At 35.7% G+C, this 26,517-nt stretch overlaps 1 pseudogene; it reads left to right on the top strand.

Moving 5' to 3' along the window:
* The first annotated feature begins 2,012 nt into the window (after positions 1-2,012).
* Positions 2,013-26,517, top strand: part of LOC114024460 — a 76,501-nt pseudogene continuing 51,996 nt past the window's right edge.

The raw sequence follows: 26,517 nt of genomic DNA, 5'->3' as shown, positions 1-26,517 counted from the left end.
CCTAGTTATTGTTTTGATTTCCTCTTCATTGGCAGTGAATTCACTCTTTTCATTTGTGATACTGGTAATTTGCTTTTGTTCTTTCTTTTTGCAAATCAAATTAACCAAACGTTCATACAACCAGCTCTTAGTTTTATTTATTAGTTCAACAATTTTCATAATTTCTATTTTGTTAATCTCTCCTTTGGTTTTCAGAATTTCTAATTTGGTATTTAATTGGGGATTTTTAATTTGTTCTTTTTCCAGCTTTTTTAGTTGCATGCCCAATTCATTGATCTCCTATTTCTCTATTTTATTCATGTAAGCATTGAAAGATATAAAACTCCTAAAAACAGTTTTTGCTGCATCCCATAAGTTTTGGTAAGTTCTGTCATTATTGTCATTCTCTTGGATGAAGTTATCATTTCTATGATTTCTTGTTTGACTCACTCATTCTTTAGGATTAGATTATTTAGCTTCTAATTAAGTTTTAGTCTATTGTTCTATGGCCCTTTATTGCATGTAATTTTTATTGCATCATGATTTGTAAAGGATCCAGTTAACATTTCTACCATTTTCCATTGTATTATAAAGTTTTTATGCCCTAATACATGGTCTTTGATACTCTTCATGTAATATAATTTACCCTTGTCTGTCTCATCCTTTCCTCTTCTCCCAGTGCAATCCCTTTTCCCCACTTAATTAGATTTTTTATTATTACATTAAAGTCAACTTATACCCAAACCATCTGTTATGTATACTCCTTTTAAATGACGAAATACAATACAGTTCTCAAGAGTTGCAAGTGTTGTCTTCCCTTGTAAGGATGTAAACAGTTTGTCCTTATTAATACCATGTTGGGTTTTTTCTTTCTTGTTTACCTTTTTATGTCTCTCTTGAGTCTTGTATTTGAAGATCAAATTTTCTGTTGAGCTTTGGTCTTTTCATCAGGAAGGTTTGGAAGTCCCATATTTTATTGAATGTACATCTCCTCTCCTGAAAGATTATGCTCAACTTCACTGGGTAGTTGATCCTTGGTTGTAACCCAAGTTCCTTTGCCTTATGGAATGTTGTATTCCATGACCTCTGGTCTTTTAATATAGTAACCACAAGGTCCTGCATAATCCTGATGGTAGTTTCATGATATTTAAATTGTTTCTTTCTGGCTGCTTACAGTATTTTCTCTTTGACCTGGTCATTCTGGAATTTGACTACAATATTTCTTGTCATTTTCAATTTGGTATTTCTTTCTGGAAGTGACCAGTGGATTCTTTCAATGACTATTTTACCTTCTGGTTCTAGGAGCTCAGGGCAGTTATCTTTGATGATTGCCTGAAAGATGTTCTCCAGGTTCTTCTTCTTTTTTTTTTTTTTCATCATGGTTTTCAGATAGAGCAATAATTTTCAAATTGTCTCTCCTGGATCTATTTTCCAGGTCAGTTGTTTTACCAGTGAAATATTTTATGATTTTATTTCTTCTATTTTTTCATTCTTTTGTTTCTGTTTGACTAGAGTCATTAGCTTCTACTTGCTCAATTCTAATTTTTAACAAATTGTTTTCTTCTATTAGATTTTGTGCCTCATTTTCTATTTGAACAATTTTACTTTTTAAGGAATTCTTCTCCTCAGTGAGTGTTTGTGCCTCCTTTTTCATTTGGCCAGTGATACTTTTGGAAGACGTGTTTTCTATAGTCAATTTTTGTCCTTTCCCAGCTACTGACTCTCTCTTGCGTACCACTCATTTCTTTTCCCAATTTTTCTTCTACTTCTCTTACTTGACTTTTAAAATACTTCTTGAGCTCTTCCAAGGAGGCTTTTTGGTCTTGAAACCAATTCATATCGCCCTTTGAGATCTTGCTTGTGGGTGTATTAACAGTTTTGTCCTCTTCTGTGCTCTTACTTGTCCTCATTGTCTGTCTCTGCTTTATGCTCATGGTGTTTGCCTAATTCCTGACTTGTAGTGTTGAACTCTCTTACTGAAGCACAGGGGATACTGATCTAAGTTTCTTGTGCTGCTGGAAAATGCCAGGCACATGTGGTGGTTTTCCAAGCTGGTGTTTACAGGTTCCACTGCCTGTGTTGAGGTACTTGGGGGATCTAGGTGTTGGTGCTTGCCTGTTCCACCACCCTGGGGCTCAGGATATCCCCCTGGTTTTCTGAGGTGTGGCTTGCTGCTGGCTTCCTGGGATGCCTCCCATCCTGTACTGTTCCCCCTCCTCCAGAGTGAGCAGAGCCTTTCCTGTTAATCCCATAACATTCTTGGGCTACAAGACTGTTGCACCCCATCTTTCTGCTGGCTCAGCTGCTCCAGGGTTGTTCCTAGGGGGCTATTTTCTGGGCTTTCAGAGGTCAATAAGGGAGGGTGAGAGTGACTTACTTCTTACTCTGCCATCTTGGCTCACAGAAGCAGAACTCTCAATGACAGGAGATATGGAAAAATAAGTACACTAATGTACTGTTGGTAGAGTTATGAACTGTCTAACCATTTTGGAGAATAATTTAGGATTAAGTACACAGTGCGATAAAACTGCATACCCCTTAACCCAATGATGCTACTAGGTCTATGCCTCAAAGAGATCAAAGAAATACATATATGTACAAATATATTTATAGCAGTTTTGTTGTTGTTGTTGTTGTTGTGTCAAAGAATTGGATACTGAGGTGATACCCATCAGCTGGGGAAAGGCTGGACAAGTTGTGGTGAATGATTGGGATAAAAGACTATTGTGCTGTAAGAAATAAAGAGATTGGTTTCAGAAAAACTCGGGAAAACATTTTATGAACTGATGCAAAGTGAAGTAAGTAGAACTAGAAGAACATTGTACATAGTAACAATTATATTTTAGTGATAATCAATTGAGAAAGACTTAGTTACTCTGATCCATACAATGATCCATAATTTTAAAGGACTTATAAAAAATGTTGTCTACCTCCAGAGAAAGCAACTGAATTCTGAGTGCAAATTGAAGCATATTTTATTTTTTTCTCTATTTTTTAAACTGAGTTCCTTTTTATTCTCCCTACAGTCATAGCTACAGCCCAACTCTATGTCTTAACCACTTATCCAGGTCACCTGTTTCTCTTTTATTCTTTCCCTAACCTTTCTCAACTAGCATACATAAAGGAACAAAATTGTTTGCTACAAGTAGCCTTATGATTTAGGCGTTGGTCAAATACAATTGAATTGGATGGCATTCTCCATTTCGGAATTCCTCAGTGAGCACTGTGACATATAAATAGTTGAAGAGACATAATTTCTGAGTAATTAATCATTTTATTAATTGTGGCAAGTGAGTAATTAATAAAAAAGATGGTCATTTGGCCATCTCTCATAATCCAAAGACTCCTAATCGATCTCACTGAATGCTTATATGCCCTTGGAAAAGTGGGTGTTCTTGAAGGTAGAAATCAACTCTGACTGGTTAACAAATAATGAAAGAATGAATATTATAATGGTGGGCTTATTCTAATAATGATGTGGGGGACCTGACTCTGATCAGTCAGTCTTGAATGAAGATATGTATTTCTTTCCAAACCACTCTAATCTAGGGCAATCTAGACAGGAGGAGGAATCTACTTCCATTCAGACCTATCCAACTAAAACACAATAGAGCAGAATTTATCATTTTCCGATGATTAGAATTCTTTACTTTTGATCAGATCCAAGTTTTCCAGTTAGCTACTCAAATAGGAAGGAGAGAAATCATAGTCCTAATTCAATTTTTGATTATTAGTAAAAGAGAAATAATCATTTACCTTTTATTACAATTATCTTCTATTAGAACTGAGGGAGCAGCTAGGTGGTGCAATGTGTAGAGCATTGGCCTTGGAGTAAGAAGGATCTGAGTTGAAATCCGGCCTCAGATGCATAACACTTACTAGCTGGGTGACTCTGGGCAAGTCACTTAACCCCAATTGCCTCACCAAAAAACAAAACAAAAAAAATAAGAACTGAGCAAATTAATTATGGTCACATTTCTTTATCTTCCTTCCTTCCTTCCACAGTTAGCTCTGTTGTCTGTACCAATAAAATGAATAGAGCACTGTCTACTTCAAAATCATTGACAGAATTCTTAATTGATTCAATTTTATCCTCTCTAGAGGAGTACTTCCATCATTCCAGAGAGAAATGTTGCTTAAACATGACATCACATCCCTTTACTCTTTTAGTTACAGATTTTATGTACTGTCCATGTGAAGATTCTCTAATAAACAGATATGAATAATCTAAGGTTGGCACTCATTTATCCATTTCTTGATGATTCATGCTGAATTTTAATTCTCTGATGAATAATTCTTTGCTTTTCCCCTAACATCTAAGACACTTCTAGCTATCTCTACTATCACCAAGACAACATTAACTTACAGAATTCAGATTAAGTTTGACATGATCCATAGAGAAAAGCATAATTATATTTAGAATGGGGATTAGGGCCAATGCAGAATGAAAACACATGAGGCATTTCAAAGCCAAGTTAAATGACTGAGTTGTAACTTCTTGGAATTGTCTATGTTGTGCTCTAGTTGCCCAAAAGATTAAGAGTTAGCTTCAACTTAATGTGGATATGATTTTCAAGGCAAATGAACTTTTTAAACTATTCATGAATATTTAGGGGGTCATATATTTAAGAGAATGATCTATATTTGACAAGAATACTATACAATCTACATATATAGTCAACTTCTGTGATTCACTACTATGGTTATAATTAGCCCATCACATTTTGGATTTTGATTACACCATAATTGATATTGTGACTAGACTTAAGTGTCGCACTATAGGAAATGGCTGTGATCATCTTTTGTAGGGTAGCTCTATGAGAGTACCTCTCATGTGGACTGCAAGTCAGTGATTCTGAGCCTTATTTGCTCTTATTGGCTAAAATAAAAGTTGTTGCATACACGTGAGCATGTGATCATAGATTCACAGCTAAAAAAGGGCTTACATATTTATTTTTTTTAAACAAAACTGTCATATACAAATGAGGAAATTAAGGCCTAGTAGGTTGTGAGGTATGAAAATTTCCAAATAGAAAATATTATCAAAATCCTCACAAATCTTTTTTTCCCTAGCAGAAACTGCTGAAGAGACATTAAAGTGACAAACTATAAAAAATTACCAAGAAAGAAAAAGAAAGGAAAAGAAAATGAGATGGAAGTGTGAAACAGAAATTAGGCAGAAATAGCATTTTTGCACTATTTTTCCTTCACATAAAACAAAAAAAAAACATGAAATTGGTTTTCCATAATTTTGAGTTGGTAATTAAAATACATTCCTGACAGACTCTTCCTTCTGAAGGACAGTCAGAAAATATTTTGGAGATTTTTTTTTTAATTATAAGAATCTTCCTTAGATTGTAAACTACTCAAAAGCAAGGGTTATTATATGCATTTTTTCACCCCAAGGGCTTTGTACTTAGCAGATACTTATTTATCTACTTATTAAGTATCTACTTATTAGCAAATATTTAGTACTTGCTAAATTGTACAGCAGACCTGCACAACTTGGTAATAGGAAGGGACCAAAAATAAAAAAGGCTAAAACTTCTTTGGGCCACAAATGGGTTTTTAGCAGCTCACTTTTCAAATAAAACTATAATTAATGATTAAAATATTTTGCAAGTAAACCATATTTAAAAGGGGAAATATCAATTCATATCAATTAATTACACTTATTACTTAATATTTTTATTTATCATGAAATCACATTATGTTAAAATTACTTTGCTAACTGATACAAGTTTTAATACATTTTTCAGGTTTTCTTAATGTTTACATTTAGTTAATGGGACATATTACACTTCTTGTCAGCAAGCAGTTTATCATACTACAGAATCATGTCTGAAATTGATTCCTTAAGAAATCTGAAAACTAACCTTAGTAGCCACCTCATTGTTCCCCCATTGAGATTTTTCAACAATTTGGACGCTTTAATTTGTTTTTCATTGGTGTCCAATTTGCTAAAGTCAGGATGTTTTGATTCAAAATGATGAGAGGGATTGTATTCCTTCAGAATGGCTATTACTTCTCAGCAAACAAGGCACAATATTTTGTCTCCCATGTAAGGAAACAAATATCCAGTTGTGTACTCCAGACTAAATACTCTATGTTCTGACTTGATCTTCCATTTCTTATCATCCATTATACAAGGTCACCACAAAATCTTTAATGTTAGAACCAAAAAATCTGCACAACAACTGCTCACAAAGGATACTGAACTGAGTGTCTGACTTGGGAGAGAGTGCCAGCCACTCATGTAACTTGGAGGGAAGCCTGGCAGCAAGGGAGAGGAAGAAGCCCTTGCATTGTTGCCGCTCATCTCATAGCAGGCATTAGCTGCTTTGGCTCGTGGCTGCACTGGCTCTGTCCCTGTTCAATGCCAGTAATGACCAAAAACACAGGGAAAAGTTAATACTCCTGCTCCTCTCAGACTAAAGACAGACTGATGATGGTTGGTTGCTGTAGATCATGTGACAAAGAGGAGAGAGTGCTCAGTGGCAACCCACCCTCCAAGTTATACGATGGGCAGAATAGTTAGTAGGGGAAGGTGGGTTAAGTGGGGCACGAAGTACTTCTTACATCTTTACTTTCTTTTACACCCTCTACATTTTATGCAGGCCACCTGAAATCCTTTGTCGGGCTGCAAGTAACCCATGGGCAGTATGTTGTACAGGTCTGATTTACAGAATGTCAGAGTTGGAAAGGACTTTAGTATACAGAAGAGAAAATTCAGGCCCACAGAGCCAAAATACTTTACTCCCACCATCCAAGTGAATTTGTAAGCAACCTTGGATGAGAATCCCAATGCTTTGATTGCCTGTTAGTCAGATACTCTTTTCACAACTAATTAAATTCCATAGGAATGAGTGATGACCTCAAGAAAAACATCATGGTATAGTGGAGAGACAGCAGGCCTCAGCATCTGAAAGCCCTAGACTCATTTTGCCTGTGACTCATAATGACCATGTGACTCTGGCTAACTCTACTTATCTCAGTGACCAAGGGAACTTTCTAAGACTATGAGTGCAAAGCATTTGCTGATCTGATTTGATAAAAGGAATTTCCTTTTTATGGGCCCAGCTACCACCAAAAAAAATAAATAAATAAAATCTTAAATTTGGTTGTTCCACACCCCGCCCCCAATCATGGTTTCAATAACATGGGGGTGGTTACCATCTCAAGAAGTGGTTTATTTTTGAATAGAGCTGATAAAAAATTGAGAAGCCAAATCTCAAACTATCTTCCATTCTTTTCATTAAACAAAATTTTCAGCTATAAGTTTTGGCTAGAGAAACTGAATTTCTAATTAGATTTAAACTTTTTATTGTTATGTTGAGCTTAGAAATCAATGATTTCTGGGTCCTTGGAAAGTCTTTTAGCAATTAAGTGAATACCATTAGTCTTATGCCCTATAGTCATAATCCTGTGAAAGTTGGAGGTTTTTATTATAATTTTCATGTATTTAAACTAATCAACTCATGAAATCCAAACATATTATTTTGCTAATATGCTAATAATTGATTTCTCATTCTAATAAACATATATAAATACATGCACATATAATGTGCACATGGAATTTTTCACATTTCTTTAGGGACATCATAAATGATTTTAGAGAAAGTATTACATGGGAGTTAGAGATGTTGTGAATATATATGAATGAGAAAACTATAATAGAAGTTTTCCCTTACTCATCCTATCACTTCTAGCAAACCTTATAAATACTTTCCCTACCAGGAATTGCAATATGTGACACACAAAGTTAGGAGTTTATCATGAGACCTCTGAAATGATCATTAAAAAAAAAAGTACCTATCTTAATTAAAAAGTACTAGAAGAGATAACTAATATATTAGATGACAGATTGAGTATTAAAATTTTTCAACAGATTAGAATATTGGCTTAAATCTAATAATATATAATTTAATTGGGATAAATATGAAGTCCTTAACTTGGGTTTAAAAAGTCAACTGCACAAATACAAGATTGAAAAGGTGTTTTCTCTGGCTGGAAAACAGTTTGTATGAAAAAGGCTTGAGGGTTTTAGTGCCCTGCAAGTTCATTCACATAAAACAGGGTGATACAATGTCCTGAAAAACTAAAGCAGGCTTAAGCTTAAATAATAGAGGCATATCACTGATAATGACAAAGATGATCATCCTCCAAATATTCTGCCTTTTCAGGCTAAATCTGATGTATTCAATTCAATTTTTGGTACAATATTTAGAGTGCATGCAGAGAAGGTTGACAAAGTAGGTGAATAGCCTTGGGGTATGCTGTAGAAATAGACAATTTAGCCATTAAAAAAAAAAAAGACTTGGTATTAGTAGAGGTGGGGGATAGGAATGAGCTACTTTTCTTTTCATTTATATATAAAGGGATATTATGTGGAACAAGGATTAACTTTGTTCTACTTGGCTTGGTTGGCTGAGTGGGGGCAGTTTTAAAAGCATTTGAAGACAAAGCCATATGCAAGGAAAAAAACAAACTGTTAAGTGTTATCTAAAATCAGGGTGCCTCAGAAGGTATTGAGTTCTCTTTCACCAGAGGTTGTCAAGCAGATATAGAGTAATAACTTGCTAAGAATGATGTAGAAATTGACATATAGGTCAATCAATTAATAAATATTTATGAAGCACTTGCTATGTGTCAGTAGACTGATTACCTCTGACATACTGTTTGACTTGGGCCAGGGTTGTTTATTTTATTTATTTTTTTGGCTAGGCAATGGTGTTAAGTGACTTGCCCAGGGTCACACAGCTAATAAGTGTTTTTTATGTGTCAGGCCAGATTTGAACTCAGGTCCTTCTGAATCCAGGGCTGGTTCTCTATCCACCATGCCACCTAGCTGCTCCATGGGGCTGTTAATTTTTTGTCTTTATCCTTAGCACCCAACTCAGTGCCTTGCATGTAGCCAGTTGTAGGGTACATCCTGGGCAAAGGAATATAGACATGAGATGAAAGGTCATTGCCAGGAATAGCAAGAGAGCCAGTCTTACTGGACCATCTAGTACATATAGAGGAGTGATATGTAAAGTTGATTAGGAAGGTAGGAAGAGCCTAAGAATGCCAAACAAAGGAGTTTATGTTTGATCCTAGAAATAATAGGGAGCCCCGGTGTATGATGTCTTGCATGTAATAAGTACATAGTAAATACTTAGGAAATTAAATTTTATAGAATAATACATTTAAGTCTGAAAAAGACCTTGAGGATTAGCTAATCCAACCCCTTATTTTACAGAGAAGGAAACTAAGATACAGAGGGGCTAAGTGACTTCCACAAGGTCAATAAATAGTAAATTATAGATATAAGATACGAGTTTTTGTCATTAGACTTTAGATCCAGCACAAATTCTGTCCATTAAAACCTGCTCTTTTTCACTTTTGATTAAATAATATATCCTATTTTAATAACAGTGTCTAAATTATCAAACCTATTTATGCTACTGTTGCTTTTCCTTTTTTTTTTTTTTCAGCCAAAGATAAGGTTTATTAGAACATCTGTCATATTGGGCAAACTCTTAAGGAACCTGAACATGATTGAGCTATTGGCTAGACTATAAGAATCTGAGCAGGGGCTAGATTTTAAGAATTTGAGCACCTTAATGCAGACAAGATGAACCTTATATACAGAAAGACTATGGGAGGGATCTAGGAGTGGCCAAGTAGTCTATGGAGGACTATGAGGTAATAGAACTCCAGGGACCTGGACCACATGGCTAAGGGAAAATGAAGCCAAGATAGGGCCAAGTTTGGGAAGTGGCCTGAGGCCATAGGGAGGTAAGACAATGGAGGGCTAGGCTAGGTTAAGGATAACAGAATTGGGAGACTGGGTGTGGCCACAGTGAAAGGCCATTTGATAGGACTATAGCCTCAGGTGAACACCAGAGATTTTGCCATATGGGAAAGTCCAGGGTTTTTCCTTTTTGGGGTCCAGATTCCATCCTCATCAATTCCCCCCTCAAATGGGACCCAAATTCTTTTGGGGTAAGGGGCAAAGGTTTTGGCTTCTGAAACTATTTCCTGCTGGCAAAGGGTGTAGACCTGTCCCTGCCTTGAGGGGTTACCGAAGAAGAGGTTGACTGGAACCAGCACAGGCTGCATCCAGGAAATGATGGGGGGACATTGGCTGGTACCTATTGCTTGCTACCAACTGTAGGTGAATGGCTTGTAGTCTGGAAGACACAAATATGACAGAAAAGACTGTAGGGCCCAGATATGACAGGATAAAACAACATTAGGTCTGTTTGGATTCAGATAATTCAGTTTTCCAACCATACAGTATCAAATCCACCTCATAGCCAGACTCAAGAATAACCAAATGGGTAACATGCTTTTTCAAAGGAACATAATGGGGAAACTGAGCCAGAAGGATCCCATCTTAGACTGAGGCTAAAATTGTCCTCTCAGCTTTTCCCAATGCTGACTTCCTACCAGTATCAAATTCTCTCTTGTGACATTTCTGTCAGATGGTAAATTATTGGTTATCAGTGGATTATTATGATCCATCAGACAACTCAAAATAAAATCCTATGAGCTTTTATCTCAAACAGCAAGTTTCACTAATCACAGCTGAGGAAAAACTTTTCCAGGATTTACATCCTGGTGTAAAAAGCCAATCATTAGAGATTATTTTTATATTCTTGCAAATTCTCAGCAAGACAACCCCAAGCAAGCATTTTGGCAAGTTTACACGTTAAAACAATAACCAACAATAGCTGAATTATTTTATCAGTAATCAAATTATGAAAAGTTGTTTGACATACCAACTAATACAAAAAGTTTACCAATTTGAAACTTGAAACAAACCCATTACCAATTAGGTAACTTCAGTTTTGTTAAATACATTTCTAAATTACACAGAGAATCAACATCTCATTATTAACAGCTAAAACTACAACTTTAAAAGAACGTGCTTACCCAAGTTCGGAGGCTAGCTTCTTTACCTTGAGCAGGATGTGCTGAACCTGTGTGATGCTTCCAGGCAAAGGTTGCCTAGAGCCCAAGGCCATTACCAGTTGGGCCCATGCTGTAGCTGCTGCCCCTCCCCCCTCCTTTTCCCCAGGTGGGGGAGGGCAAAATCAAAAGTGAGGGGTAAAGGGTGAAACTCTCTTCACCTATGAGAGGGGTTAACATACCCTTTTGACTCAAGAGAAGGAACTGGGAGAAAGGAGTGCCCAGGGTTGTAAGGACTTTCAAAACTCCTTAACGATTGATCACAAAACATCCAGAATCTGTTAAGATGTTTTTAGCTATTCTAAATTTTTCCCTGTAGCCTCCTTGAAGGACAATTCAGGGGTGTAGAGGGAAGGGAGTAAGTAAGCCTCAGGGATCCAAAAAGCACCCGCAGTTTCCCAATTCCCTAGTGCCAAGAGAATTGATAGAATTGAGCATATGCTTCTGGATATCTGTCCTTGTCCTCTATGCTGTGGAAGGTGCACCCAAGTCCATCTACTTGAACCAAACCAGTGGACTGAGAGCCTGAGAGCATCAGGCCCAAGTGTGAAACAGTCTCGTAACTGTCTGCCTAAAAAGCACCTCTAAGCCTTCCTAGGTGCTTGGGGAGCCACCCCAACTACAGAGCAAGAAAGAAGGGGGGAGGCTTACATACCTTCTAGTCTTGACTGGAGAAGAACTTGGGGTTAGGCAATTTCCCCATATAGGCCACCAAAATGTTGAGGTTTAGGGTTTTAGAGGTGCTGGGACCCCAAAATCACAACATGTGGGTCCTGCCCTAAAGAATTCAACCCAAGTCTTCTTTCAGTCAAAGATAAGAATTTTTTAGAACATCTGTCATATTAGTCAGACTCTTAAGAAGCCTGAACATTATTGAGTTACTGTATAGATTATAAGAATCTGAGCCTGTTGCTTTTATTTTTGCCTTGTGAGCTAGTACTGCTTTTTTTTGTCTTTGTATTCTAATCAAATAGCACAGACCTGGTGTATAGTTGGCACTTAATTCATGCTTGTTGAATTGAAATTGCATACAGAATATTATTTTTCAGAAAATGGAGGTTGACATATTTTTTTAAAAGACCATTGTTAAGTTGTTTATTTTCAAGGACAAAGTGAGTGTATCTGATTGGAGGGTTAGATTTAGAGATGGAAGACCTATTTCAAATTTTAGCACTGCCACTTACTGTTTATGCAAGCTTGAGCAAATCACTTGAAATAGCGAGGTGATGCACTGGTTAGATGGTATATTTTTTAATCTTTAATAATCTCACAGTCTGTTATTAAACATGTGGCCTCACATTCACCACAATTGAATGAAGATATAGCAAATGCTGACAAAAAGCTCTGGAGAATAGCAAATAACCTTGTGAATTAACCACAATCATCAAAGTATGCTTGCATACTCATCACAGCACCATATTCCACTACCAGGGCTGGCAACCTTTAAGGAAGACTTTTCCAAAAGGATACTGAAGCTGCCAAATAATATTTAAATGGAGATTCTGCAGAATATTTGACCTAATGGTATGGAATTATTTTTTATCATCTGGCACTAAGCATTTAAGCAATGTTTTTTTCATTTTCAAAGCACTTTACTAAGATTAGAGAATTAATCCTGGCAGTCTCCTGTGGTAAGTAAAATTCTTAAACTATTTTGCATCTAATAGGTTAACTGGTTGACTCACTGATAATAGATTAACTCTAATACCTCAATTGATTGGCAACAGATGGACTAGAAATCAGGAAATCCTGACTCTTCTGTGTTCAAACTTCTCAGCTCTCAAAACATGATTTTCTATCTTTTTTTTTTTTTACATTATGATTTGTTGTTCTGGTTCCTTTATTTTCTGAACTATGAACATTGTACATTACCTTGGAATGGCTTTGTTAGACAGAACAAACATTCTAACTATGAGTAGCACTCTTGAGAGACTAAAAAAAACAATGCTGAAGAAATGAATGCATGTTTTACCTGGTATATAAATCAGGTGAGAGTCAGAGTGGTGTAGTGGAGAAAATGCTGAGCTTAGCACAGCCTCTCATTTGGTTTACCTGTTTCAAGGCTCTTCTTACTTGAATCCAACCTCCACACAACTGTCAAAATGATGAGCACATCATTATATCTACTCTACCCCACCTAAGTGCCTATATTTGTCATTTAATTCTCTTTACAATCTGTCCTCTTCCTACCTTTACAATATTTTACATATTCACCCTCTGTGATCCAGCCATGCTCACTCATTTGTAAGTCTGCACAAATGAAATGTCATTTATTGTCTTGTATCTTTGCTCTGACTGTACTCCAAACAGGAATTGACTCTGTCAGCTACCTCCACCTCATGGAATCTTTGGGATCCTTTGAGACTCAGCTCAAGTACCACCTTCTGCACAAAGCCTTTTCTTATTAAGCCCCTGTTGCTAGCACACTCCCTTTCAAGTCTAACCATATATATGTATGTATGTATGTATATATATATATATATATGTACATATGTATGAATATATGTACATATGTATGAATATGTGTATGCATGTGTACACACATATATTCATATGTGCATATATAAGCAAATGCATATATGTATATATCTATGTATACATGTATATGTGTATGTATGCACATGTACAATATGTATGTGTATATATGTATGTATGTACATGTACAATATGTTTGTGTATTATGATGTATATGTTGTGTGTATGTATATATAGTTTGTGTGTGTATGCATATACATATGTATATGTTTTATACACATGTTATCTCTCCCATTAGAATTTAAGCTATTTGAGGTCAGAGATTTTTTTTTGTCTTTAGATCCTAATTTCTTAGTACAGTACCTGTCAGATAGTAAGTGCTTAATGAATGCATATTGCCTGAGTCTGGAAGACCTGGATTCAATTCTCTCTTCTGACAATTGCTTGCTATGTAACCCTGGGAAATTCCTTTATTCTCTGTATACATAAAGAAATTTCATATAACTTATCTACTGCTATGGTGTAGAGAAAATAGTACTGCAGTCTGAGAACGAAATGGGGAGCTGAAAGATTTGGGGGGGGTTTAAGAAGGCGAGATGAAGGGGCATGCTTTTTTCGTGTCAGAGAACGTGGAGCCAAATTCTAGCTCTTCTACTTCATTCCTCTCCTGGTCCTAGCTCTGACTTTTCAGATTACTAAACCATGCCTCTGCTGGTGTATTATCTTGGAAATTCCCTCAGTACCTAAGACCTCCTTGTCCTGAGACATCTAACTATTCCTGAGTCCTTCTCACCCTGGAATATTCCTTTACAATGCCCATCCCATTGTCTTATTGGAAAATTTCTTCCTGTGGCTTTCATTTTTTGAAGAGGCCCATGCTGGCTAGTCTTGATATCCCTTCCAGCCCCATTTTTTACTTTCAGGACTTAAAAATTATGGTACTTCATTTCTTCACGTTCCCCTGTCCCATTCACACACGCGCACACACACACACACACACACACACACACACACACACACCCCAAAACAAAATAAAACAAAAACAAACTCCCTTTTCCTCCCCATAAGAATATAATCTCCCCAGCAAGAAGAGATAGAAAAAGAAATTCCATTTAAAAATTACTGTAGACAACATAAAATACTAGGGAGTCTACCTGCCAAGACAAATCCAGGAACTATATGAACACAATTACAAAACACTTTTCACACAGATAGAATCAGATCTAAATAATTGGAAAAATATCAGTAGCTCATGGGTAAGCCAAGCTAATATGACAAAAATGACAATTCTACCTAAATTAATTTAATTATTCAGTGCCATGCCAATCAAACTACCAAAAATTATTTTATAGAGTTAGAAAAAGTAAAAACAAGATCCATCTGGAAAAACAAAATGTCAGCAATATCAAGGGAATTAATGAAAAGAAATGCAAGGGAAGGTGACCTAACTGTATCATATCTAAAATTGTATTATAGAGCAGCAATCATCAAAAGTACTTACTACTAGCTAAGAAATAGAGTGGTGGATCAGTGATATAGGTTGGATACACAAGATACAGTAGTCAGTGACTACAGTAATCCATTTTTTGATAAACCCAAAGACCCCAGTTTCTAGGATAAGAACTCACTATTTAACAAAAACTGCTGGGAAAACTGGGAAACAGTATGGCAGAAACTAGGCATAGAACAACATCATATACCATATACCAAGATAAGGTCACAATGGGTAGATGATTTAGACATAAAGGGTGATACTATAAGTAAAGTAGGGCAGCAAGGAATAGTTTACCTGTCAGACTTGTGGAGAAAGGAAAAAATTATGACCAAACAGGAAATAGATAACATTATGAAATATAATATGTATGATTTTATTACATTAAATTAAAAAAAAAAGTTTTTTCACAAACAAGCAATGCAACTAAGTTTAGAAGGGAAGCAGACAGCTGGGAAATAATTTTTACAGCCAGTGTCTCTGATAAAGGTCTCATTTCTAAAATATATAGAGAACTGAGTCAAATTTATAAGAGTACAAGTCATTCCCCAATTGATAAATGGTCAAAGAATATGAATAGGCAGTTTTTAGATGAAGAAATTAAAGCTATCTATCTTCATACAAAAATGAAAAAAAATCAATCACTATTGATTAGAGAAATGCAAAGTAAAACAACTCTACAAACTAACCTCACATCTATCAGATTGGCAAACATGAGAAAACAGGAAAATGATAAATGTTGTAGAAGATGCCGGAAAATTGGAACACTAATGCATTGTTGGTGGAGTTGTGAACTGATCCACACATTCTTGAGAGCAATTCAGAACTATGCCCAAAGCAGGATAAAGCTGTGCATACCCTTGGATCCATCAATATCACTACTAGGTCTGTATCCCAAATAGATCATAAAAATGGGAAAAGGACCCACATGCACAAAAAGATTTATAGCAGCTCTTTTTGTGGTGGCCAAGATTTGGAAATTAAGGGAATGCTCAATATTTGGGGAATGGTTGGACAAGTTAATAAGAATGTAATGGAATGCTGTTATGGTATAAGAAAAGATGAGCAGACAGATTTCAGAAAAACCTGGAAAGACTTACATGAACTGATGCTGAGTGAAATGAGCAGAACCAGGAGATTACTGTACACAACAGTAACAGCAACATTGTATGATGACCAACTTTATTAGATTTATCTCTTCTCAGCAATACAATGATCTAAGAAAATGCCAAAAGACTCAAAATGGTATATGCTACCCAGATTCAGAGAAAGAACTATGGAGTCTAGAAACACTATTTTCTCTCTCTCTTTTTTTTCTTTTTTGTGGTTTTTCCCTTTTGTTCTGATTCTTCTTCTGCAACATGACTAATGTGGAAATATGTTTAATATGATTGTACATGTATAGCCCATATCAGATTGCATGTTATCTTGAGAAAGAGGGAGGGAAGGGGAGAAGAAAAAAAATTGGAACTCAAAAATATTATAAAATGAATGTTGAAAAGCATTTTACACGTAATTGGAAAAAAATATGTTAAGGGAAAACAATGTAATCTCCTTGAGGGCAGGGATCAATTATTTTTATTCTTGATGCTTTGCACAAGGCTTGATGTATAAGAAATTCCTGTTTCTTTCCTTCCCACCTGCATGATCTTAGGCAAATCATTTATTCTCTCAGAATCCGCACTTACAAAATGAAAGAATTGAACTAGCTGACTTCCTGCTCTAAGTCTTTGACTTTCTGAAGTCAGATATGTTGGGATCTCCTCAGTTAAAAAATAGATCTTCTTAAATTCAAAAGGAAATTAAAATAAAAATGTTTACTGAGACATAAAAAGTTCCAATAAATTAGTTCACTATTGGCTTTGAAATTATTGACACTTTGCCCTGCAGCTTAATTCCTTGCATTTACAGAGAGAAAGGGACCTTGGATTGCACTAGCAATGCCATCTGCTGATTGGATAACAGAAACTAATAGCCTGCAATCTCAAAACTGCAGGATGAATATGTGCATATTTGTGCAATATCCTAATCCAAGACTTCTTTCTTTAACCTTCTGTTCTTTATGATATTCATTCAATTACTTTTTGTCTTGCATTTGCATTAGATGTTTAATTCCATTTTCCCAGGTCTTAAACTTTGTTGACTCACAGTCAATAATTTGTGTTAAAGACTGATTTTGGACATTTAGAAAGGGAAGCTCCACTCTTTTTCAGCCTACTGTGGTTTATAAATCACAAGTTATGACAGAGTTATGTCATTTCCTTTTTGAAAGTGTTACTGGACTCATAGATCAGAGGAATGGCATAATCTCACCAGGATTTCATCCTGTTTTACCATCTGCCTTATGATATGTTGTAGACAAGATGGAGGACTTGACTAGATGATAGTACAGTGTTGGTGTACTTAGAACTGGCTGAATGACTGGATCCAAAAGAAGATCAAAGAATGAATTGATCTCCATCATGGTGGTCTACCATGGAACTTTCCAGGTGATCCTGCTAATTAAATTTGAAGATGATGCAGACCAGGAAAGGAATGTAATAAAACCAATAGAATATATAATTTCTGAGGGGTTCAGACCTATGGGAGTGTCTGCTGAGAAAACCATTACTATTTTGTGGGATACTTGAAAGGATTGCAGAATATACTTGAGGGTTTACAACCTTTCTATAATTTTTAAAAGAATCTATTGTGAGCTGTTTTGTTTTTGCACCTGATTCAATTATTATAAATAAAACCCCATACATGCAATTCTGTATGTCATCTGAATTTTGTCCTACTGTTATGCTTATTCAACAGCTTTCACAATATCACCTGTCAATTGTCAATATGACTTGACAAGGCATCACCTCTGCTAGACTCAAGTTCTTAATATGTAAAAAAAAAAATCAGGTTGAACCATATTTCTCTTTCAACTCTGATGTTTTGTGAGGTATTATACAAGGTACCTGCTTCTCCTGTTATTACAAGGTCATCTGCACAAATAAAGTGCCTTTTAAATGTAAACTATTAGAACATTAAGATTAACAAGATTGTTACTGATGAGATACCTCATTGGTTTGGAGATCTCAACACTATATCTCTTTAAGCAGATTGCAACTCATCCGCATACTATCATTCTTTATGACTTGTCCATGTCCTCCAGGAGCCAGATAGGTCCAGTAAGTTGTTCCATCCAACATACTGGGGTGTTTTCCTCTGAAGTTTTTGACATTTACTAGTTGCATCTCCCTGGTCAAGTCATTTAATCTTTCTTGACCTCAGTTTCCCCATGTGGAAAACATGGATAAAAATAGCACCTACTTTTTAGGGTTTTGTGAGCCTCAAATGAAATAATCTGCATAAAACATTTTGCAAACTTTAAAACATGATATTGATATTATCTCTATTATTATTATAAGTTTTATTACCATGAGCAGTTCACTTGACCCTCAGTACTCCAGCCAACTCCAATTTAGAAGAGTTACTGATTTGCATTGGTAAAAGGAGTTTCTGTAACGGGAGTTGCCTATTACAATTATAGATTCCACCACCCATCAAAATAGTTAATTATAATACATGGTATTTCATATGCTTTTATGTAATAATGTGGAGGTAAACTGTTTTTCAATATTTGAAAAAGTTGGTTTCTACTTTTGAAAATAATTTTAAATGACCAAATTGGCTCCATCAGAATTTTACTTTTTTTAATTTAATTTTTTTTTTGTCTAGGCAATGGGGTTAAGTAACTTGCCCAGGGTCACACAGCTAGTAAGTGTTATGTGTCTGAGGAGAGATTTGAACTCAGGTCCTCCTGAATCCAGGGCCGATGCTCTATCCACTGTGCCACCTACCTGCCCCCCATCAGAATTCTCAAAGAGGTAGATATATATCAATAGCATTTCTCCTCAGGTACATTAAATTAATTGAACATATTGAGGCCTCTGCAGTATGATATTTTGCTTGTAAATAATTCATGTTGAGCCCCAACTACAGTGAATAGCAAACTTTCACCAGAAGCAGATGGAAGAATGCTCTTGGACATTGGAAACCGCCTCAGATTCACTAAAGAGAAACTGAAGTTCATAGGAAATTGACTACAATCTGGACAGATTTGACTCACCTCAGGTACACCATTCTCCTGAGGTAGCATTCAATACAAGCAGATGGAAGTCTATAGGTGAACTTTCACAGACATTTAAAAATCAGCTGTCAGGATGGTTATGAAGCCTTTAGAGGAGCAATTGGGGGAACTTTCCCACTCATACATGCTCTCCTCCCCCCAGTGAAGACGCTTGGAGTGTCTTAGGATTTGATGATTTAATTATCATGTAGTTTTGTCAATAAGAAACTTTGTAAAACAAAGAAAAATAAATAAATGTCTCAATGTAATTTAAATTAGGTGAATCCCAATCTTTTTATGACCTCTGCTTTCTCTAGTTAATTCCCATTTGTAATGCATATTCAGGTCTCCCTGATTATTAAAATTTACAAGATATCCTTCACCTTTATCAGTCCATTTTTCTCTTTTTTATTACTGATCTAAACTTACTTTTAACTTTTTCAATTTATTTTTAGTTTTCAAATGCACTTCCACAAGATTTTCAGTTCCAAATTTTCTCCCTATCCCTCCCCTGCCCCCACTCTATGATGGCATGCCTTCTAGTTGCCACCTCCCCAATCTGTCCACTCTTCTATCACACCCCCTTCACTTATCCCCTTCCCCTTCTATTCTCCTCTAGGGTAAGATAGATTTCTACATCCCATTGCCTATGTATCTTGTTTCCAAGTTGTATGTAGAAACAATTTTAAATATTTGTTTTTAAAACTTTGAGTCCCAAATTCTCTCCCCTCCTCCCTCCCTACCCACTTTCATTGAGAAGGCAAGCAATTTGATATAGGTTATACACATGGAGTCATACAAAACATTTCCATAATATCCATGTTATGAAACACTAACTATATTTCACTCCATCCTATCCCACCCCCCCTCTGTTTATTCTATTCTCTCTTTCGACCCTATCCCTCCTCAAAAGTTTTTGCTTCTGGTTACCTTCTCCTCAAATCTGCCATCCCTTCTATCACCCCTCTCTCTCTTATCTCCTTCCCCCCTTCTTTCCTCTAGGATAAGATAGATTTCCATACCCAATTGAGTGTGTATGTTATTCCCCCCTTAAGCCAAATCTGATGAGAGTAAAGTTTACTTATTCCCTCTTACCTCCCCTTTCTTCAACTCCACTGTAAAAACTTTTTCTTGCCTCTTTTATGTGAGATAATTTACCCCATTCTACCTCCCCCTTTCTCTTTTTCCCCATACATTCCTTTCTCCTCTTAAGTTTTTTTTAGATGTCATCTCTTCATATTCAACTCATCCTATGACCTCTGTCTATCTATACTCCTAACTACTCAATACTGATAAAGGTCTCATGAGTTTCAAATGTCATCTTTCCACTTAGGAATGTAAATAGTTTGACTTTAATAAATCCCTTATGATTTCTCTTTCCTGTTTGCATTTTCATGTTTCTCTTGAGTCTTGCATTTGAAAATCAATTTTTCTATTTAGATCTGGCTTCTCAAGAATGCATTAAATTCCTCTGCATCATTGAATGTCAATTTCCCCCCTCATTGATTATACTCAGTTTTCCTGGGTAAGTGATTCTTGGTTTTAATCATAGCTCCTTTGACCTCTGGAATACCATATTCCAATCCCTCAGATCCCATAATGTAGAAACTGCTAAATCTTGTGTTATCCTGATTGTGTTTTCAAAATATTTGAGTTGTTTTTTTCTGGCTGCTTGCAATATTTTCTCCTTGACCTGGGAATTCTGGAATTTGGCTATAATGTTTCTGAGAGTTTTCCTTTTGGAATCTCTTTCAGGAGGTGATGGAGATGATCAGTAAACTCTTCCAATTTCTATTTTCCCCTCTGGTTCTAGAATATCAGGGCAGTTTTCCTTGATAATTTCTTGAAAGATGATTTCTAGGCTCTTTTTTTTTATCATGGCCTTCAGGTAGTCCAATAATTTTAAAATTATCCCTCCTGGATCTGTATTCCAGGTCAGTTGTTTTTCCAATGAAATATTTCACAGTGTCTCCTATTTTTTTCATTCTTTTACTTTTGTTTGATAATTTCTTGATTTCTCATAATGTCATTAGCTTCCATCCATTCTAATTTTTAAGAAATTATTTTCTTCAGTGAGCTTTTGGACTTTCTTTTCCATTTGGCCAATTCTGGTTTTTAAGGCATTTTTCTCCTCATTGACTTTTTGGACCTCTTTTGCCATTTGGTCTAGTCTATTTTTAAAGTGTTATTTTCTTCAGTATTTTGGGGTCTCCTTTAACGAGATGTTGACTTGTTTTTCATTATTTTTTTTGCAGCACTCTCATTTCTCTTCCCAATTTTTCCTCTACTTCTCTTACTTGCTGTTCAAAATCATTTTTTGAGCTCTTCCATGGCCTGAGGCCAATTCATATTTTTCTTGGATGCTTTGGATATAGCAGCTTTGACTTTGTTGTCTTCTGATTGTATGTTTTGCTCTTCCTTGTCACCAAAGATTCTATAGTCTGAAGTTTTTCTGCTGCTTGCTCATCTTCCCATCCAATTACTTGACTTTTAAACTCTTTATTAAGGTAGACTGTGCTTCCAGGGTGAAGGGTATACTGTCCCAAGCTTCAATCTGGTGCAGCTGTCTTCATAGATACTTCTAGGGACCTGTAATGGTGGTATGATCTAAGGAGAGGTGTTTATTCCTTTCCTGGCCTGTGTTCTGCTCTGTGAGTGACCACAAGCACTCTTTTCTTCCCTGCAACTATGAGCAGGGTTTCTTCAACGCTGCTGCCACAAGCTCTGCTATACCAGTGTTCCACCTTGCTCCAAGACTGCCACCCAGGACTGTGACCCAGGTCCAAGGATGGGCAAAACAACAGAATCCTGCCTCAATGCCAGTAATGAGATCCCTGTAATATCCTTCTGATCTGTTATTCAGTCCCCTTACCATGTATGGGCTGAGAGATCTGAAAATAGTCACTGCCAATGCCACTGCTTCCAGTGCTACTGCTGCCACTGCCACCACTCCAGGGCTAGACTGTGCTCCTCTCTCACCCAGGTCTGACAGACCTTTCACATTGACCTTCTAAGTTGTCTTTGATGTTTGTGGGTTGTTGCCCATGATTCAGTCCCCTGAGACCTTCTCTGGGATGCTGGGGCCCCATCTTTGCTGTTGTGGCCCACACTGAACTGTGCTGGCACAACAGACCTTTCCCATAGATCATCCAGGTTGCCTTGGGATGGAAATTTGTTTCACTCTGTCTTTTTGTGGGTTCTGCTACCCTAGAATTTGGTTAGAGTAATTTTTACAGGTATTTGGGGGGGTTTAGGGGAGAGCACAAGTATGTCACTGCTTTCACTCCACCATTTTGGTTCCACCCCCCTAAACATACTTTGCTTGTATATTTTATCACCATCATCAACTTGATTTATATAGTTTTAGAACTAATAAGGAATTAATAGATGAATTAGTCCCACTCCTTGTGCCAGTAACATGAATCCTTAGGTGATGGAAAACAAGTTCTTTGAATAGAACTGCTTTGTTATTATTAAGTGTTCATTAAATGAATGAATGATTGATGATAATATATAAAGATAGTTCTACTGATGTATATGAATCATGAACTATGAGCTGGTTTTCTTCTATTGGTGACAGACTGGCATGAATCGATTTCCATTCTTTTCCATGATTTCTTGTGATCAGCACCATGAATCTATAAGACAGCATGGCAATTGAGGTTATGTTCCAGTGCTAAACTTAATTGACCTGCTTCACTATAAAATTCAGGATCTTGGCTATGTTAGCATGTAATTTCTCTGTGGCAAACCAATTGTTTTAAGTTGATCAAATATATAGTTACAAATTGTGTCTCTTATCTTTTTTTCATCAATTCCTTTTCTCCAAATCTAGATGTAGAGAAGTAAAATGAATGTTATAGAGTTATAGTTATGTCAGTTAGCATGAATTTATAGCATTTACACATGTTACACTATAGACCTAGGGTCTAAAAGAAATTGGGCCATTCCTCTAGAGAAATAGTCACAATAGTGTTATATTTTAAGGGTACCAATTCTTAGTTTTCAATTCTTGTTTTTGACAAATAACATCATGATATTAGCAATTATGGGAAGGACTGGTGAATATTTTGTGGACAAGTAAAACATATTAGTCAGCAAGACAGAGAAATGAACGTATGATTAATCTGGTGAACGTTTTACCTTGGGGAAAATAATAAATAATATAGCAGTATTCTGAAAGTAACATAAAACTTGCAGAACCATTTCCTAAGTTTTGAAAACTAACCATCAGCTTGTTTTACAGAGATGCTTTCCATATATTTTATTTTTGTTTAATAATAAATACCTGATGGTTAATTGACTTAGTAGATGGGATCCTTTCTATGCAGAATAAACCAACCTTTATATAATGTAGTAATATTTAAGATGTTAAAATTGAATTATCCAAATATAGGCCTTAAAAATGTGTGTGTGTGTGTGTGTGCATGTGTGTGTGTGTGTGTATGTGTTTGCATGTGCACCAGCACTTCTCATAAAGTCCCTGGGAACTCCTATTTTAATGTACCACATTTTCTCTGAGTCAGTTTCTCAATATATAATGTAAGAAAAACATCAATCTCCCATATCAATTATATGTGCACCACTGATAAATCAAGCAGATAAGTTATCCAAAATACATGGTTACTATTCAGGTAAAAGGGATTCTAAGAAAAACAAAAAACAAAAACAGAAAAAACAAAAAAAAATACTTCTGGTACTTGGTATTTGTAGTGTATGCTATTTTATTTTTTCCTTCTAAGCTTCCTGGGAGCATTCATGATATAAAGCTCATGTTACATTAATGCTAACCACAAAATACTCATAAATAAATATTCCCATCCCCCAGAAAAGAAAGAAATGATAAGAAATGATCATTTTAAAAGACCAATTTTGGAAATACCAAATTCTATTTTCTTAGTAAATGAACAATACCAAAATATCAATTTGTACTGTTTGGAAAATCTGCTGCCTCAAAGAAAATAATTTCCTTCATCCAAATTGTTACTAACTTTAGTGGAAGTGCTTTGTTGGTGTTAGATGCAGAGAAAGGAAGAACAATGGAGAGCATGAAAACAAATATCAATCTTAGTTGTATATATTCTGTCTCTATCTCTTTTCCTCTACTTATTATTTATTTAATATAGAAATATTTCTATAGTTATCTAGAAACATATATATATATAGTGTATATATGTGTGTGTGTATTTACATATATGTGTACTTTATATATAAATATTTCCATGGTTATCTAGATACATATACATATATAATATGTGTGTGTATATACATATACATATGTGTGGAGAAAGAGGGGCAATAGTGAGTCATTAAGACTTTTGATTGTTATAGCTGTATCTGAGGTTTAGGACTTAGCATTTTGGCAGCTGTGTGGAGGATGAATTGGAGAGGGGAGAGACTTAACAATAGTCATTATGGGTGTGTCTCTAATTATAATCACTTTGTTCAGTGACCAATAACCCAGTTCCATTAGCACAGGGCTTTTGAGAAGTAGGGAGTCCCTCAAGAGGACTTGGTATTTGGGTTAATAGGCAGTGCAGCATTTATTTCATCAGCAAACTATGTTTACATATATGTATATGATCAAGTACATTTTTACAGCACAATTAAGGAAAGCAGTAAGTGCCATAGAACTCAATAAACATGATATTTGTATCTGATCTCCTTTAGCTCCATAGATCGATCTTTAATTATTAGTGCCAATGATCATTTGGAGGAGGAAGAAAAGATACAGATTTAGTAGAGTTCAGTGACTTGTTTCCAAAATTCTTGTGGAAGCAGTTGCTAGAATCCCGGTCTTTTAAGATATGTTCAAAAAGAGTTACCAAGGTGGATTCACTTTACTCAATTTATCATTTCATATCTTCCAAAATAATTTCCTTTGTCATTACCTTGGCTTTTGCTTTCTTTTGTTTGGATTTTTGTAAATATGTTGGTGGGGATGGGTAGGGAGAACACAAGACTACATTTTATAATTTACTAAAGACTTAAATTTTCTCTTTTCTCACACCTTAATTTCGATGTTAAAATTTCCTTGATTGGCAAAAACTCTACCTGAAACAGGCCTGTTATGTGTTGCTATTTTTCCTTAAAGTAGCTTCTTATTTTCCCTTTCTAATTAAACATTTTCCTTTTTAACTTACTCTCAGTATTATTTTTTTTTTTTACCATATTGTAGGCTCTAGCTATAATAAAACAGCTCATTTATTTGTTATTATTCTCCAGGAGAATATACGCACACATACATATACACACAATAATAATAATAATGATAATTATAATTGGCATTACATATCACTTTAACATTTTCAAAGTATTTTACATGTTAATGACATTTGCCTCTCACCAAAAAACCTCCTGAGGTAGGTGCTATTATTAGGGCCATTTTACAGATGAGGATATTGAGACTGAGAGAGTTTATATAACTCTCCTAGGGTCATGAAACCTTTTCTAAGTATCTGAGGCAGGATTTGAACACAAGTCTTCCTATCTCCAGATATAGCACTCAATCTACTATGCCACTCAGTATGTAAAGACATGAGTTACATTCTGAAGAGTCTAATTGCCTCTAATACTAAAATCAAATAAATCATTCAGTTAAGAAAAAAATGCCAGCATAGATATGAGTTTACTACTTTGTCGATCCTTGGTGGAAGGAATAAATGCTTGGCTAATGTAAAGAAACTGGTCCATCTGGCTGTTAATGTCTGGGACCTGCTTAATTGACCAGACAAGCTGGATTCAAGTTTTATGCAAGAATGCTACCTTTCCCTCAAAGAAAAAGAACACTGAGTGAAAAATAACGTAATAAAAAAATGCTTGTTGAATCAACAGTAAATTAAGTTATTAAAAATACCATTTTCACTGAGGCTTTTATTTTGAATAATTATGCTATGAACTTCTTGTTGATAGAAGCAGTTAAAGCTTTTCAAATCCAGTTTGGTCTAGCAGAAAGAGTGCTGGACTTGGAATCAGTCTCACTGGTTTCAACTTTCATCTCATTAAGAGGTATAAAGTTGAGAAAGTCACTTAAATTACCTAAATCAATCAATCATCATGCATTTATGAAGAGCTGAAATATTCCAGGCACTATAAGAGGAACTGAGGATATGAAGATATACCCTCAAGGACCTTACATTCTATTGTGGGAGACCCTATGCATGTGTGTTTGTATGTATGTATGTATACATATATATATATATACACACATATATACATATTTACACAAATACACATATACACATATATGCACATATGTGTGTACATGCACACACACACACACACACCCCAAACAATCAAGGAAAATTAATGGGTATGGGGCAGGGAAGATAGCAGCTACAGGGATCCAGAAAGCTTTCATGAAGAAGGTGTTGCTTGAAGTAGAGTTTTGAAGGAAACAAAAGATTTTAAGAGGTTAGGTGAAGGGGAGTGCATTCCAGGCATGGAAGAAAGCTCATTTAAAGGTTTGCCAATTTTGAGGTACAGGAAAAAAAAAGTCCCTTTGAATGGGTTG

The sequence above is a fragment of the Vombatus ursinus genome, unplaced genomic scaffold, assembly GCF_900497805.2.
Source record: "Vombatus ursinus unplaced genomic scaffold, bare-nosed wombat genome assembly UNPS02014821.1, whole genome shotgun sequence".
Classification (NCBI taxonomy): Eukaryota; Metazoa; Chordata; class Mammalia; order Diprotodontia; family Vombatidae; genus Vombatus; species Vombatus ursinus.
The sequence above is the reverse complement of the archived record's forward strand: the minus strand, read 5'-3'. Positions and strand labels throughout refer to the sequence as shown.